Consider the following 13,415-nt stretch of genomic DNA (forward strand, 5'->3'; position numbering starts at 1 on the left):
GGGCTGCGCCCCTTTCTCAAGCAAAGTCAAACAACATAGGCATTAGATGGCTTGCTAAGCAGCAAATTTACACTACTTAGAGAGTCGACCGGAATCAGGCCCAATGTGGGGGTTTCATTCCAATGCGACTGATGGAGACACTCTCTGCATTTCCTGTTCTGCCCGGGGGAAAGGGGGGGGGGTTTCAACCATAAAAGTGTGGTGTAACCTCCAAAAACGGCAATTATCAGCGAATACTGTATCTGCAGCAAACTTTCGACACTACAAACCCCATAAAATTGGATGTTTTACCACTGGTGGAAATACTCATCGATGACAATGAACACTAACAGCAAATTTAATTAGCTGAGTATCTCTTGATCCAACCCGCTTACACTACCCTGCTTATACTATATAAATCCGGGGTCCTCAAACTTTTTAAATAGGGGGCCAGTTCACTGTCCCTCAGACTGTTGGAGGGCCGGACTATGAACAAATTCCTATGCACGCTGCATATATCTTATTTTAAAGTGAAGAAACAAAATGGGAACAAATACAATATTTAAAATGAAGTAAAGTTAAATTCTCCCCCCTGTATAATAACAGGACCCCCACAGGCTGCTCTCCCTGTATAACAGGACACCACAGGCTGCTCCCCCTGTATAATAATGCAGCCTGTGGTGTCATAGCATTATTATTATACAGGGGGAGCAGCCTGTGGTGTCATGGCATTACTTATATTATACAGGGAGAGCGGCCTTTGGTGTCATGGCATTATTATATGGCATTATTATTACTATTGCCATGACATCACAGGCTGCTTCCCCTGCATAATAACAGGAGGACACAACAGGCTGCTCCCCGATAACACATTTAAAGAAGGACACCTCAGGAAACAGCAGAATTCTTTTTTTTGTGAGTTTGATCCTCACCTGCTACTGCGGCTCCCAGCTTGCTTGATGCTTCATGCGGCAGCGGTCCCCGACTCCCCGTCAACCCGTCCAACAGCCTGCTGCTCCTACTTGCTTCACAGACGCATGGGTGGGCGGCGTCATCGTCATGACGTCCACACCCAGTGTCTGAGGCATTAGAGGGAACCTCCATCACATAGACCTGGAGGCCGTCAGCCATGTTCCTGTAGCCGCGGGCATGTTTTAAAAGCCTACAGGAACATGGCCGCCGACAATGGAGGAGAAGGTGAGGGACCGCGGCCCGCAGCACTCCTTTTAGAGCTGCTTCCAGTCTGATTTTGCCATAACCCGGCGGGCCGCATAAACGTCCTCAGTGGGCCGCATCTGGCCCGCGGGCCGTAGTTTGAGGACCCCTGATATAAATCATTAGTGTGGATGCTGTGGTGTATTCACATTATTTAATGGATATCTGCAATTACTGTAATCTAGATGAAAGCCTATTTCTATTTAATATTTAAAGGGGATGATAATTGATTTTTTTTTTTATTTAGTCATTATCACTTACATCAGGCTGGGGCATGAATGCAGTGGTAGGGGGTCAAGCCTAGGGATGTAGCCAGTCTCCAGGATGGTTTGGTTAGTCACTATACAGGCTTGGCTTATTATTAGAGAGTGCATGGTCTAGGCCCTTTATAAATAATGGTACTGCATACATGATAATGTGCCTGGTTAATAATAGCAATGTTATCAATTAGTTCTGGGCAGTATAATCTTAAATATAAAGTTATTTGGAAATTGACTGGTCTTTTTATTTGTATGTCTGGTTATGCATTGACACACCTGTGCACTGATTAGGGTGAACCCAATGCAAGGTTGTCCAGTTGGATTCTGGCCAGATTTTAGGGGGTTTAGGGTTAAAGCCAGACCTTCCGATCTTGTACTCTGGGCAAAGCTTTGACCGAGGAAGCATGTTCTCTGCCTTCCCAATGGCCCTTTCTAGGCCTTTCACAGAATGGATTTGGATAAAAACTTTAATGAACTGTAATAATTGAAAGAAATAAACATAATTCAATGACCCGAAATAACTCACTGAAATAACCATAAATCATTGAACCAAAATAACTAATACAAATTGAGGTGTGTACCCAAAAGACTTGAAATAGCAACATTGATAACAAAAGGAAAATTTTAAAAGCTATGATTTAATCATGGGCAATGCCGGGTACTTCCGCTGGTGTATTACATGCATAATTAGTGCATAATCCGGAACACGATCCCTAGAGGATGAGGGGATCCATCAAGCAGTGGAGGTCGAGGACGATCATAAAGGTATGTAGTTAGTACAAACTTGCCTACTCTTCTGGAAGTTTTGGGAAATACCCAAAAGAGTAGGCTGCTCTGTAAGTAATGTTATACTCCTGAGTTTTTGAGTCAAAATGCATCCAACACTATTGTACATCAGCACTTCAGTTTTATGTAATTGCTTTAGCGTTCAATAAGAAATGTGTTATAGAGATCCAAGTACCCACAGCAGAAAACTATACAGTTGTTATAAATCAGCCTCAGATTTCTTACACTTGTACAAAAACACTTGGCCTTCAGCCAATCTATCTATCACTTTATATTGACATACTGTATTTTTCATATGATTTTAGTAGAGTTGATATCTGTAGAAAATGATATAAGTGTAGCTGCTGCACGAATACTGCAATATGCAATATGTGAGAGAGATTAAATTTATTCATAAAACACTGACATTTTATTTGCTAAACTCCTACTCACAAATATGACATTTGGAGCCCCCGATAAAGCAACAGGTGTTCACAATGTATCAGGGACACTTGGTGCTGTAAGTGGGACAGTGTGTGGTTCAATAGCCATATGTTAGGTGGCTGCATATCATAGTGATGTGACTAATTGCTCAATAGTAAAGGCTAATGTGCATATATACGGTGGTACAGTATGTTACAGAACACATGCCCAGTACTTTATCTAGGGGGTTAACATAGGTTTTCTTCCTCATGCTGTTTTTAAAACATATGCAACATTCAGGAGACAAGTCCTGGTTACATGTGGCAGAACCATGTTCTTCAGTGGAGTAACAAGGGAAATTGCACTCTATTCTAGTATTCTACGCAATGTTTCAGGGAAGCTATGCTAAAAAAGCAGATCATGGCATATTCCATAGTGTATATATATATATATATATATATATATATATATATATATATATATATATATATAATTACCACTGGACCAATATTTGTCTTCATTTGGCTCAAGGTGCGCTCTTTCTTCATTCTTTTAAGTTACCTCTGAAATGGTACTGTCCTTCCTGAGAGCTGCACACTGTAAGGATTTCCATTATATATATATATATATATATATATATATATATATATACTGTATTTTTCCAATGCACTCACGGTTTGGTATACTTTTTTCCGGAGGTGCTCCCGCCATTCTCACAAGCAAAGCTTATGGTCCAAATGCAAAGTCTCATAGAATCAGGGCACTCACCAAGCAGCTGTAAGGCAATGCTTCTTTTATTCTATTTCATAGCAAACAACAGATATGCCTACGTTTCGGACCTAACAAGGTCCTTAATCATGGCATCCTGAGTCCCACAAAAGAGCAACTGTTGCTCTTTTGTGGGACTCAGGACGCCATGATTAAGGGCCTTGTTAGGTCCGAAACGTCAGCTTATCTGTTGTTGGCTATGGAATAATAAAAAAAGCATTGCCTTATCGCTGCTTGGTGAGTGCCCTGATTCTATGTGACTTTATATATATATATATATATATATATATAAAGTCCAATGTAAAGAGCACTCACCAGTCTTCCAATCTTAATGCCAATAAAAGTTTAATACATCACCAGAGTTTCACAGCAGAATGTCGACGTTTCGAGCCACTGCGGGCCCTTTGTCAAGACAGTGCTGGATGGGTCACAGCCCCAGAAGTACAAATCACCATAGGAATCTACACAGTATAAATACACACCCGAAGCAGGAAGTGCCTGCCCATCGCCAGTTAATCAATTATCTATCTCTTCTACACTTTAGGATAGTGTCCACCCCTCACTCAGTATCTACATCAGTGCCATATTTGATACAATACACACGTTTATAATTTTTACCTCATATTTGAATCTCCATAGCGCTTTACTATCAGCCTTCTCCGGCGTGCGTTCCACCGCTTTGGAACGCAAGAGCCGGAAAGAGAACACCGCGCGCGTCATCTTCAGATGACGTGCACCTGAAATTGGCATGTGCGCTATCAGTATAGGTCCCCGGCAAGCGGCAGCAGGGATATGAAGTTCCTACCCATCAGAAGTCCCGCACTGAGGTTATAGGGGGTATAGCGGCGTTACACGATCTGGCTGTGAAACGCACAGCCATTTTGGATCGTTTGGAACGCATACAGACAAACCTTATGTCATTCACTGGTTTACTCATATACTGCTTCACATGTATAGCGCTTACTAGGAGGGGGGACAGTATCCCACAAACAGTACAGAACTGTAATTAGAAAAAAAACTATAATTAGAAAGAAACTATAATTAGAAAAAAACATATAAATGTCCCCAAGGACCTACTTGAAAAAAAAAAAAAAAAAATATACTCTGCAAAAAAATATATTTTGCTGGCGAGAGGGCATTCTCACTCACTGCCTCTGGTTTACAAAGTATCACAACTTAGGAATGTATCAAAACAGGACGAACAACATATACACACATATTAAAAATTACAGAGTGGAGTCAGGGTGCCACACATCTGGCTATGAAGCAGCCTAGATCGGGGCACACAGACTCCCACTCCCCATTTAAAAACAAATACCAATTAGGTCCCATTGATATTGCTTTTAGGCTCTGATTTCAGAACATATTTGCTATAGAACTTTTTTGTAAACAAGTCAATAGATGCCAGTTGTCCATAGATGACTACTCTATTATGTACCATGTGCAGTCATAAAAAATCTTTCAGCTCTAATACCAATGACTACAACTATTGTGCTGTCATTGGAAATTATTGCCATCAGTTACATGTCTCCTCACAAAAAGATACTCATATGGGTCTTCTCATTAAGTCCTCGAGGCCATACAGTGTCCAACCGATGGATCCACTGCGCCTCTTTTTTTAGAAGCATAAGCCCCCTATCACCTCCACGTGGTGGGGGAGGGATCCAGTCTATTGCCATATATCGCAGAGTGGACAGTTGATGTTTTTCTTTCACAAAATGTGCTGCCACGGGCTTATCAGTGGCCCCGGTAGAGTAGGCCAATCGAATCGAGGATCTATGTTGATTAATTCTTTCGCGTAGGGTTCGAATTGTTTTTCCCACGTATACTAAGCCACAAGGGCAGATCAGATAGTAGACCACATGATCTAATTGGCAGTATAAACGATGTTTCAAGTATATTTTTGTGCCATTGTGTGGATGGCAAAAGAATGTGCCAGTAATTAGTGCCCGGCAGGTGGCACACCCGAGACACTTATAGCATCCATTCTTTTTAGTCAGCCATCGGTCTTGATCTGCTTTTACTGGTTTCATGTATGGTCTCAAGAGGTGATCTTTAAGGTTGGGTCCCCTGTTCACACTAAGCAGTGGGGGGGCCTTGCCCATTTTCTTAAATGCTTGATCTGAAGTGATCATCGACCATTGTGATTTAATGACACGCTGTGTGTTCTTGAAATTGGCGTCACAGTGAGTATTGATGATCATTCTTGCATTCTGGGTTACACCTTTAGGGATCAAACTCTGTTCTTGAAACCTTCTTTTGGCTTTGGTGAGGCACTTATCAATAGTTTTGAGACTGTACCCCCTATCCAGTAATCTCTGTTTACACTCAGACAGTTGTTTTGTTGTTGCAGACTCTTCAGAGTTGTTACGCATAACCCGAAGGAATTGCGAAATGGGTAAATTGGACTTGAGAGAGTCCGGATGATGACTGGTAGCCCAAAGGAGAGTGTTCCTGTCTGTTACTTTCTGGTAGAGGGTATATCCCAAAAATGCTCCGTTTCTCAGGACAGTTATGTCAAGAAAGTTCATAGAACTAGGATCACATGCATAAGTAAATCTCACAGGAGAGGATAGACAATTCAGCGTATTGACCATCTCAACAAAGGATGCTTCGTCACCTAACCATATGAGAAAGACATCATCGATGTATCTTTTTAAATATTTGATCTGCCTAGAGTAATGCGGAAAAATAGATTTTTGTTCATATGCATGCATAAACAGGTTGGCGAAGGCCGGGGCCACATTGGACCCCATAGCGGTCCCCGCCAGCTGCATATAGTATTTCTCTTGGTATAAGAAATGATTATACTTTAATACTAAATCCAACGCATTTAGCACAAATTCAATGGGTGGACCCCCATAAGGCCCTTCCAAGAGTGCAGCTCTCACTGCCTCACTTCCCTCTTTGTGCGGAATAATTGTGTACAATGAATTAACATCCATTGTACACAGTAGACATTCGGGTTCCAGAACACCTATCCCTCTAATATCCTCAAGGAACTGTGAGGTATCCCTGAGGTATGTGGGGGTGACCTGAACAAGTGGTTGAAGATAGTGGTCCAACCATTTTGCAAGTGGCTGCAAAAGAGAACCCCTTGCTGAAATGATCGGACGGCCAGGTGGATTGACGAGGGACTTGTGGATCTTAGGCAACGTATATAGAATCGGACACACCGGATGTTCCACTGTTAAGTAATCCCTTGTCTCCTCGTCAATCCACCCTTGCGTCAAACCCATCCTCAGCAGTTCATCAATTCTATATTTAATTGCACTCATTGGGTTAGCGGTTAATTCAAGGTAAGTTATTTTGTCACCCAGTTGTCTCTTAATCTCGTGGTCATAGTCAGAAAAATCCTGTAGTACGATCGAGCCGCCTTTATCGGCGCTACGTATAACCACCGAGGTATCATCCTGTAACCCCTTCAGCGCTGTTCTCTCTGCTGCAGATAAGTTATCAAAAGCTCTGTTCTGTTTAGCTTGTTCTTTACAGTCTTTATCCACTACCCGTAAGAACATTTTTAAACTCGCATTGGTACTGATGGGATCAAAGGTACTTGGTTTTTTAAAAATCTTTTTGGGAGCCATATTGGGGTTTGTCATTGAAGTTTGTATTGGTTTATTATCAAAATGCTCTCGAAGGCGGAGCTTCCTCCCCATTTTATAGTGGTCAATTGACCACTGGAATGAATCAAATTTATATGTGGGTATGAAGTTCAAACCCTTCGAGAGTAAAGTATGCTCTGGCTGTGACAGGTTTTTGGATGAGAGGTTGAAAATCAATTCCTGTACCCCCTGTACCTTCCTGTTTGCCCTCTGTCTGGATTTCCCACCCCTCCGCGGGTGCGGTCTTTTGCACGTCGACTTAGGACGTCTCTGCGGGTGGGTCTGTTTCTTTGTTCTAAAAAAGATGAGGACGCTTGTTGATATGAGGAGCCCCGAGGGGGGGGTAAACTGTCACCTGTATCTGTCTCAGATGAAGAGTTAGAGATCTGGGATTCTGGTTCTCTGAAGCGTGGTTGCCGTGAGCGATACCCTCCTCGGTGTCTGTACCCTGATGGCTGTGTGGAACCTTCTCCCATCAACCACCTGTACACACCGTGTCTCTGGTAGTCACCCTCAACGGTTTCCAATTTCTTTCTTTTGAAGGCTATTAAGTCTGCTTTATATTTATCAATTTGGGATTGTATTCGACCCAACCAATCCTCAGTCTTATCAGCCTTCAAAATACTCAGTGATTCTTTTTCATACTCAGAGATTTCAACCTTAATTTTCTTTAGTTCTACACCAACCTCCTCCACAACCAGAGCTATCAAATCAAGAGAACATTTATTAAGTACTCCACACCATCGGACGCAAAAGGCAGGATTGCGGCGACCGATGGTGGGAGTATTACTAATTCTAAATCCTCTCGGAATACGTTTTTTTCTATAGTACTCAGAGAGGAATTGACCATGTAGCATTAAATCAATTTCCCTCCGTTTTAATCTGTGCAATTTATGGAAATGATCAACAGATGTTGCAGAGGGCAATTGAGCAAAATCCAACTCTGTGAACAAAATTTTATCAATTTCATCATCAGTTAAACTGATTTGAATATTTTCCGCATCACTCAAGGCAATTTCATCCAGTCCCAAAAGGCTTGTCGCCATTTAAGGAACACGCTACACACTCTTAATTGGTACACAATATTTCTGGCAGAGCTAAACACTTAAGTAAGCACAAACAATATCACTTGCAATATATCTTTCCGAATACAGAACCAAAAGACAATCACAATCTATACCTATAGGTAATATTTAGCCACTTCAGGAGTATACCACATGCACGTGTCACAAAATTTTTTGTAAAGCAGGCGATAAAAAAGTAGTCTCCAATCTCCAGTAGTTCACAACTTTTTCACAGTTATATCAAATGGGTGCATAGTCCAGGAAATGTTACCTTAGCAGGTGAATCTCCATATATAAATTTCTGTAGGGCCAGCACACGCAAATTTCAATTAGCAACTGCTGGGGTGCCAACTTAGGCTTGTGATCCCGGGGGTACAGCCAAATATAAAGTCCAATGTAAAGAGCACTCACCAGTCTTCCAATCTTAATGCCAATAAAAGTTTAATACATCACCAGAGTTTCACAGCAGAATGTCGACGTTTCGAGCCACTGCGGGCCCTTTGTCAAGACAGTGGTGGATGGGTCACAGCCCCAGAAGTACAAATCACCATAGGAATCTACACAGTATAAATACACACCCGAAGCAGGAAGTGCCTGCCCATCGCCAGTTAATCAATTATCTATCTCTTCTACACTTTAGGATAGTGTCCACCCCTCACTCAGTATCTACATCAGTGCCATATTTGATACAATACACACGTTTATAATTTTTACCTCATATTTGAATCTCCATAGCGCTTTACTATCAGCCTTCTCCGGCGTGCGTTCCACCGCTTTGGAACGCAAGAGCCGGAAAGAGAACACCGCGCGCGTCATCTTCAGATGACGTGCACCTGAAATTGGCATGTGCGCTATCAGTATAGGTCCCCGGCAAGCGGCAGCAGGGATATGAAGTTCCTACCCATCAGAAGTCCCGCACTGAGGTTATAGGGGGTATAGCGGCGTTACACGATCTGGCTGTGAAACGCACAGCCATTTTGGATCGTTTGGAACGCATACAGACAAACCTTATGTCATTCACTGGTTTACTCATATACTGCTTCACATGTATAGCGCTTACTAGGAGGGGGGACAGTATCCCACAAACAGTACAGAACTGTAATTAGAAAAAAAACTATAATTAGAAAGAAACTATAATTAGAAAAAAACATATAAATGTCCCCAAGGACCTACTTGAAAAAAAAAAAAAAAAAAATATACTCTGCAAAAAAATATATTTTGCTGGCGAGAGGGCATTCTCACTCACTGCCTCTGGTTTACAAAGTATCACAACTTAGGAATGTATCAAAACAGGACGAACAACATATACACACATATTAAAAATTACAGAGTGGAGTCAGGGTGCCACACATCTGGCTATGAAGCAGCCTAGATCGGGGCACACAGACTCCCACCCCCCATTTAAAAACAAATACCAATTAGGTCCCATTGATATTGCTTTTAGGCTCTGATTTCAGAACATATTTGCTATAGAACTTTTTTGTAAACAAGTCAATAGATGCCAGTTGTCCATAGATGACTACTCTATTATGTACCATGTGCAGTCATAAAAAATCTTTCAGCTCTAATACCAATGACTACAACTATTGTGCTGTCATTGGAAATTATTGCCATCAGTTACATGTCTCCTCACAAAAAGATACTCATATGGGTCTTCTCATTAAGTCCTCGAGGCCATACAGTGTCCAACCGATGGATCCACTGCGCCTCTTTTTTTAGAAGCATAAGCCCCCTATCACCTCCACGTGGTGGGGGAGGGATCCAGTCTATTGCCATATATCGCAGAGTGGACAGTTGATGTTTTTCTTTCACAAAATGTGCTGCCACGGGCTTATCAGTGGCCCCGGTAGAGTAGGCCAATCGAATCGAGGATCTATGTTGATTAATTCTTTCGCGTAGGGTTCGAATTGTTTTTCCCACGTATACTAAGCCACAAGGGCAGATTAGATAGTAGACCACATGATCTAATTGGCAGTATAAACGATGTTTCAAGTATATTTTTGTGCCATTGTGTGGATGGCAAAAGAATGTGCCAGTAATTAGTGCCCGGCAGGTGGCACACCCGAGACACTTATAGCATCCATTCTTTTTAGTCAGCCATCGGTCTTGATCTGCTTTTACTGGTTTCATGTATGGTCTCAAGAGGTGATCTTTAAGGTTGGGTCCCCTGTTCACACTAAGCAGTGGGGGGGCCTTGCCCATTTTCTTAAATGCTTGATCTGAAGTGATCATCGACCATTGTGATTTAATGACACGCTGTGTGTTCTTGAAATTGGTGTCACAGTGAGTATTGATGATCATTCTTGCATTCTGGGTTACACCTTTAGGGATCAAACTCTGTTCTTGAAACCTTCTTTTGGCTTTGGTGAGGCTCTTATCAATAGTTTTGAGACTGTACCCCCTATCCAGGAATCTCTGTTTACACTCAGACAGTTGTTTTGTTGTTGCAGACTCTTCAGAGTTGTTACGCATAACCCGAAGGAATTGCGAAATGGGTAAATTGGACTTGAGAGAGTCCGGATGATGACTGGTAGCCCAAAGGAGAGTGTTCCTGTCTGTTACTTTCTGGTAGAGGGTATATCCCAAAAATGCTCCGTTTCTCAGGACAGTTATGTCAAGAAAGTTCATAGAACTAGGATCACATGCATAAGTAAATCTCACAGGAGAGGATAGACAATTCAGCGTATTGACCATCTCAACAAAGGATGCTTCGTCACCTAACCATATGAGAAAGACATCATCGATGTATCTTTTTAAATATTTGATCTGCCTAGAGTAATGCGGAAAAATAGATTTTTGTTCATATGCATGCATAAACAGGTTGGCGAAGGCCGGGGCCACATTGGACCCCATAGCGGTCCCCGCCAGCTGCATATAGTATTTCTCTTGGTATAAGAAATGATTATACTTTAATACTAAATCCAACGCATTTAGCACAAATTCAATGGGTGGACCCCCATAAGGCCCTTCCAAGAGTGCAGCTCTCACTGCCTCACTTCCCTCTTTGTGCGGAATAATTGTGTACAATGAATTAACATCCATTGTACACAGTAGACATTCGGGTTCCAGAACACCTATCCCTCTAATATCCTCAAGGAACTGTGAGGTATCCCTGAGGTATGTGGGGGTGACCTGAACAAGTGGTTGAAGATAGTGGTCCAACCATTTTGCAAGTGGCTGCAAAAGAGAACCCCTTGCTGAAATGATCGGACGGCCAGGTGGATTGACGAGGGACTTGTGGATCTTAGGCAACGTATATAGAATCGGACACACCGGATGTTCCACTGTTAAGTAATCCCTTGTCTCCTCGTCAATCCACCCTTGCGTCAAACCCATCCTCAGCAGTTCATCAATTCTATATTTAATTGCACTCATTGGGTTAGCGGTTAATTCAAGGTAAGTTATTTTGTCACCCAGTTGTCTCTTAATCTCGTGGTCATAGTCAGAAAAATCCTGTAGTACGATCGAGCCGCCTTTATCGGCGCTACGTATAACCACCGAGGTATCATCCTGTAACCCCTTCAGCGCTGTTCTCTCTGCTGCAGATAAGTTATCAAAAGCTCTGTTCTGTTTAGCTTGTTCTTTACAGTCTTTATCCACTACCCGTAAGAACGTTTTTAAACTCGCATTGGTACTGATGGGATCAAAGGTACTTGGTTTTTTAAAAATCTTTTTGGGAGCCATATTGGGGTTTGTCATTGAAGTTTGTATTGGTTTATTATCAAAATGCTCTCGAAGGCGGAGCTTCCTCCCCATTTTATAGTGGTCAATTGACCACTGGAATGAATCAAATTTATATGTGGGTATGAAGTTCAAACCCTTCGAGAGTAAAGTATGCTCTGGCTGTGACAGGTTTTTGGATGAGAGGTTGAAAATCAATTCCTGTACCCCCTGTACCTTCCTGTTTGCCCTCTGTCTGGATTTCCCACCCCTCCGCGGGTGCGGTCTTTTGCACGTCGACTTAGGACGTCTCTGCGGGTGGGTCTGTTTCTTTGTTCTAAAAAAGATGAGGACGCTTGTTGATATGAGGAGCCCCGAGGGGGGGGTAAACTGTCACCTGTATCTGTCTCAGATGAAGAGTTAGAGATCTGGGATTCTGGTTCTCTGAAGCGTGGTTGCCGTGAGCGATACCCTCCTCGGTGTCTGTACCCTGATGGCTGTGTGGAACCTTCTCCCATCAACCACCTGTACACACCGTGTCTCTGGTAGTCACCCTCAACGGTTTCCAATTTCTTTCTTTTGAAGGCTATTAAGTCTGCTTTATATTTATCAATTTGGGATTGTATTCGACCCAACCAATCCTCAGTCTTATCAGCCTTCAAAATACTCAGTGATTCTTTTTCATACTCAGAGATTTCAACCTAAATTTTCTTTAGTTCTACACCAACCTCCTCCACAACCAGAGCTATCAAATCAAGAGAACATTTATTAAGTACTCCACACCATCGGACGCAAAAGGCAGGATTGCGGCGACCGATGGTGGGAGTATTACTAATTCTAAATCCTCTCGGAATACGTTTTTTTCTATAGTACTCAGAGAGGAATTGACCATGTAGCATTAAATCAATTTCCCTCCGTTTTAATCTGTGCAATTTATGGAAATGATCAACAGATGTTGCAGAGGGCAATTGAGCAAAATCCAACTCTGTGAACAAAATTTTATCAATTTCATCATCAGTTAAACTGATTTGAATATTTTCCGCATCACTCAAGGCAATTTCATCCAGTCCCAAAAGGCTTGTCGCCATTTAAGGAACACGCTACACACTCTTAATTGGTACACAATATTTCTGGCAGAGCTAAACACTTAAGTAAGCACAAACAATATCACTTGCAATATATCTTTCCGAATACAGAACCAAAAGACAATCACAATCTATACCTATAGGTGATATTTAGCCACTTCAGGAGTATACCACATGCACGTGTCACAAAATTTTTTGTAAAGCAGGCGATAAACAAGTAGTCTCCAATCTCCAGTAGTTCACAACTTTTTCACAGTTATATCCAATGGGTGCATAGTCCAGGAAATGTTACCTTAGCAGGTGAATCTCCATATATAAATTTCTGTAGGGCCAGCACACGCAAATTTCAATTAGCAACTGCTGGGGTGCCAACTTAGGCTTGTGATCCCGGGGGTACAGCCAAATATAAAGTCCAATGTAAAGAGCACTCACCAGTCTTCCAATCTTAATGCCAATAAAAGTTTAATACATCACCAGAGTTTCACAGCAGAATGTCGACGTTTCGAGCCACTGCGGGCCCTTTGTCAAGACAGTGGTGGATGGGTCACAGCCCCAGAAGTACAAATCACCATAGGAATCTACACAGTATAA

This window comes from Crinia signifera, chromosome 5 (genome assembly GCF_055691185.1).
Source record: "Crinia signifera chromosome 5, ASM5569118v1, whole genome shotgun sequence".
NCBI classification, from domain to species: Eukaryota; Metazoa; Chordata; class Amphibia; order Anura; family Myobatrachidae; genus Crinia; species Crinia signifera.